We start from the raw sequence: 5,504 nt of genomic DNA, 5'->3' as shown, positions 1-5,504 counted from the left end.
TATATATATATATATATATATATATACCACCTCTTTATCCATTCATCAGGTGATAGACATTTGGGCTCTTTCCATAATTTCGCTATGGTTGATAATGCTGCTATAAATATTGGGGTGCATGTATCCTTTCGAATCAGTATTTTTGTTATCTTTAGGGTAAATACCTCATAGTGCAATTGCTGGGACATAGGGTAGTTCTAGTTTTAACTTTTTGGGGAACCTTTATACTGTTCTCCAGAGTGGCTGCACCAGTTTGCATTCCCATCAACAGTGCAAGAGCGTTCCCCTTTCTCTGCATCCCTGCCAACATCTGTTGTTTCTTGTGTTGTTGGGAAGATAAAAATCCCATAGCAAGGAGATGAAACAGGGAAACTGGAGGGACCTTATGAAGGACTGCTTCTTTTGCTCCTTGTCCTGCCTCTATTCCTGCTAGGACCTACACCCAGCCTTACACATGCCTTATAGTATGTCCTCCTTGTAAAGGTCAAGGAATGAATGATTTCTTCAGTCTCCCAGCACAATAGAGTAATATCTAAGGAATGACTGAGCAAGGTCGTCATGTATGCTTTCCAGACCACTGATTCAGCAAGACCCCTGACTCCAGAGCGTAAGTGACTTATGGAGGATATCTAAATACTCGCTTTTGTTTTAACCAGTTCCTGGATGTCTGAGAAGACATGTACACCAGACCACAATCCTCAATAAAAACCCCAAACCCCGAGGAAAGAAGATTCTGACTCTTCTTTCCTTTCTGAGTCTCCCAGACATTTTGTCTGTATCTGCACTCTCTATATTGTCAATAAACTCTGCTCTCACTCCCTCCCAGCTCATGTTTGATTTCTATCCTGCGCAAAGCCAACAACACTCTTGGCTGGTCCTGCAGGACCCCCTCTGAGTCTTTGGACCCAGCCAGCCTACTATCACTGAAGCTACCATTCATTAGAAATATGGTCTTAGGGATGCCTGGGTGGCTCAGTCGTTGGGCGTCTGCCTTCGGCTCAGGTCATGATCCCGGGGTCCTGGGATCGAGCCCCGCATCAGGCTCCCTGCTCATTGGGGAGCCTGCTTCTCTCTCTCCCTCTGCCTGCCTCTCTGCCTACTTGTGCTCTCTCTCTGTCAAATAAATAAATAAAATCTTTAAAAAAAAAAAGAAATATGGTCTTGAACATGTTATGTTACCTCTAACACTTAAGCCCTGATCTAGAATTCAGATAATACTACCTCCTTTCCTAAATCTATTGTAAGGATTAAATGGAGTGTATACAATGAATGATTAACACTATCCCTGAGGTATTGTAATCATTTAACAAATGGTCAGCATTGTTTTGCTGATGTAGTTCTTGTTTTTGTGATTAATATCTTTGCCAATATGGAATTTAAAATCTAGATAAGAAACTAAGAAATACATGAATAACTATAATGCAAAGTAAAAGTCACAGAAATTGGGGTACCTGGGTGGTTCAGTGGGTTAAGCGTCTTCCTTCGGCTCAGGTCATGATCCCAGGGTCCTGGGATCAAGCCCTGCATTGGGCTCCCTGATCAGCGGGGAGCCTGCTTCTCCCTCTCCCACTCCCCGGCTTGTGTTCCCTCTCTCGCTGTGTCTCTCTCTGTCAAATAAATAAATAAAATATTTTTTAAAAAGTCACAGAAATTAAAAGTTAACAAAAGCTTTGATAATTTATGAGAAGAGATCAATGTGGGCTGCAGTGATAGTTCCTAAAAGAGATAATATTTCTAAAGGGAAAATAGGGAACAAGTAGATATCCCAGGCAAAAGGGAGTATGACACGAGAGAAGGTGAACAAAGGCACAAAAGCGGGAAGCATAAAGCTTATTTGGGCAGTAGAGAAAGAGAGGCACAATTGGTAGATTTATTACGAAGTTATTCACCAAACTACTGCGTGTTTGTAATGTTCTAATCTAGACCTGCACAGTCTAACGGGGAGTCACTAGCCATATGGGCTGTTAAGTTCTTGAAATATGGTTAGTGCGACTAAGAAGCACAATATTTAATTTACTATAATTTTAATTAATTTAAAATGGAAAACGGAAGGGGCATCTGGCTGGCCCAGTTGGTAGAGCTTGGGACTCTTGATCTTGGGGCTTGTGAGTTTGAGCCCTATTTTGGGTATAGAGATTACTTAAAAATAAAATCTTTAAAAAAAATTAAAAACTGAAGCATTCCATATGAGCCAGCAATTCCATTCCTAGATATATACCCCAAAAGACTGAAAACAAGAACTCAGATACTTGTACACAAATGTTTGTTACAACATTATTCTCAATAGCTAAAGGGTAAAAGCAACCCAAGTGTACTTGGAATGTGTTTATTTCAATATTTTATCAGCAAATGAATAGATATTGTCATGGAACAAGAATGTCTCATCCCCTTCACAGGAAGCAAGAACTCTTATGCCCTTCAAGGTTCTTCTAGCTGGACTAAGAATCAAATCAACATGAGACAGACAAACAGGAGAAAATAAAATTTAATAGGCAAACACTCCACAGAGTGTTTGGGACTCCACAGAGACATGAAAATTCCAAAGTCAAGCAAAATGAGGTACATATGTCATTCCGAACTAAGGAGAAGGGGTTACGGGTCTGGGATTTCAGAGAACAGGAATGCATTTCACAGGATGATAAAAAGAGCAGATGTTTGGTAATTAGATGTTTGCCCTACATACAGATGGGTCACTCAGATAAAATCTAGCTCTGTTAATAACCCTTATTCTGGGAAAGACCCCTAATTTAGATTCTTTTGTGTGGTTAAGGAAGGGACAAAAGTTTCTTTTGAGCCTGCAGGGTTTCAAGTGCCTTCAGCTCAAATTAATCCACATGCCAAAGTGACACATTGTGGGGATGGGGTCTGTTCTGAACCCTTTCAGTATCAACAAATGAATAAACAAAATGTGGTATATACATGCAATGGAATATAAATCAGCTATAAAAAGAAATGGTTCAGATACAACATGAGCGAACCTTGAAAACATTAGGCTAAGTGAAATAAGCCAGACACAAAGGAAAAATATTTGAGGATTCCCCCTATATGAAATATCAAAAATAAAAAAATTCATAGAGACTGAAAGCAGATTAGGGTTTCCAGGAGCTAAAGGGAGTAATGAATGAGGAGTTACTGCTTAATAGGTACAGAGTTTCTGTGTGGGTGAAAAAAAAGTTTGGACATAGAGAGGGGTATGGCTGTACAACATTGTAAGTGTAATTAATGCCATTGAATTGCACCCTTAAAATGGTTAAAATAGCAAATTTTATGTTTTATACATTTTTTTTTAAAGATTTTATTTATTTGACAGAGAGAGACAGCGAGAGAGGGAACACAGGCAGGGGGAGAGGGAGAGGAAGAAGCAGGCTCCCCACTGAGCAGGGAGCCCGATGCGGGGCTCCATCCCAGGACCCTGGGATCATGACCTGAGCCGAAGGCAGCCGCTTAACGACTGAGCCACCCAGGCACTCCCATTTTATTACATTAAAAAATTAAACAGTGTAAAATATTTCTCTGTTAAACATATCTTTATTGTTTTGATGGCTCTACATTTCACTTTAACTGTCACACTGTATAAGATGTTATTATAAGCAGAAAAAGCTAGGGGTCCCTAAACAAAAAGGCAAGGCATGGCTTTCCTGACATAAGAAAAGTCTTTTAGGCCCCCAGCTATTCTGTGGTCTATGCCTGACCAGCACTACTTGCACAAAGCCCATTTCTTGCAGAATTTCCTGGGATATGTTGAAACTGCCGAAGAATAGAACACAGTTAGATAATGATTTTAAGGCAACAAAAGAATGTAAGAACAAGCAATCACTCTCAGGCCAGGAGATAGCCTAATCATATCACCAAAGATAAATCAGTGTTAAAACTCCCAGCACCGATTCAGAAGTAAAGATTGGCCTGATACACACTCTTGTGTTATCATTGCAGGATCTAAACCCCTTTGAGCACTCAATACTGGGCCACCTAGAGTCAGAGAACTGATGATGCTGACCCTTATTGGCCTGTGACTTTGACCTGGAATTAGTCACCTGCAGATGACTTTTGCCCCAATTCCATGCTGTGTTCCCCATTGTGCAAGCCCCTTCATGAATATGTATGCATCCTTACCTTAAAGCTTCCCTAATTTTGTTGTTGGGGGAGACATTGCTTTGGGAAAGATCCCTGGTGTTTTCCTTTACTTGTTGCAAGTAAAACCCTTCCTTTTCCTATTTTTTGCCTTGGTTGTGTCTTTTAGCTTGACACCAACTAAAAGGCGAACCCAGGTTCTGATAACACTCTCAACAGTGGAAAAAAAAAATCAATGAAATCAAACCACATTTGACATCAATCAAATGTCCAACAAATATTGTTTTCATAACTTATAACAGGATCTGAGCTCTTAAATTTGGCCAGTCATAAACTGGATTGGATTTTTGCAAACACAAATGACATTTATATAGAAAGATAATAAAAGAATAATTATTTCAGTCATGAAAATTAGATTGGACAGTTTTAAGGAGACTAAAAATGAAAATGGTATTTTACAAAAAGTGGAAGATCTTCAATTAAGCCACCAAACAACTGGCTCTAGAATACAAGACCTCTCAAACAATATCAAAGACCAGTAAGTTCAAATATTGAAAAATTATAAACTTTTTTTTGCTTTAGATTAGTCATACAAAATGAGACCCTGTATATCCATGCCAAAGAATGAAGCTGGACCCTTATCTCACACCATACACAAAAGTAACTCAAGATGGATCATAGACTTAAATGCAGGACATAAAAATATAAAACTCTTAGAAGAAAACATAAGAGTAAATTTTTATAACTGGGTTAGGCAAAGCCTTCTTAGATATGATAACAAACACATAAGCAACAAGAGAAAAACAGATAAATCAGACTTCAGCAAAATTAAAAACTTCTTTGCTTCAAAAGACACCATCACAAAAGAGAAAAAATAACCCACAGAAAGGGAGAAAATATTTGCAAATAATATCTAGTGAGGGACTTATAATATATAAAGAACTCTTATAATAAATAATAAAAAGATAAAGAGCCAAATTTTAAAATGGGCAAAGGCTCTGAGTGGCCATTTCTCCAAAGAATATATACAAATGATCAATACGCACATGAAAAGATGCTTGACATGTTTAGTCACCAGGGAAATGCAAATCAAAACCACAATGAAATATCATTTCACATCCCCTAGAACGGTAATCATTAAAAGGACAGATTACAAGTGTTGGGGAGGATATAGAGAAATTAGACCCTTCATACATTGCATACATGGTGGGAATGTAAAATGATGCAGCTTCTTTGGAAAACAGTTTGAGAGCTCCTCAGATGTTAAACATAGTTACCATATGACCCCACAATTCCAGTCCTGGGTATATCCCCAAGAGAAATTAACATATACATCCATTTAAAAACATGTACATTGATGTTTATAATAGCATTATTTCTAATAGCTAAAAAGAAACAACCCAAGTGTCCATCAACTGGTGAGTGCATAAATA

The sequence above is a fragment of the Phoca vitulina genome, unplaced genomic scaffold, assembly GCF_004348235.1.
Source record: "Phoca vitulina isolate PV1807 unplaced genomic scaffold, GSC_HSeal_1.0 scaffold2, whole genome shotgun sequence".
In the NCBI taxonomy this organism is placed as follows: Eukaryota; Metazoa; Chordata; class Mammalia; order Carnivora; family Phocidae; genus Phoca; species Phoca vitulina.
The sequence above is the reverse complement of the archived record's forward strand: the minus strand, read 5'-3'. Positions refer to the sequence as shown.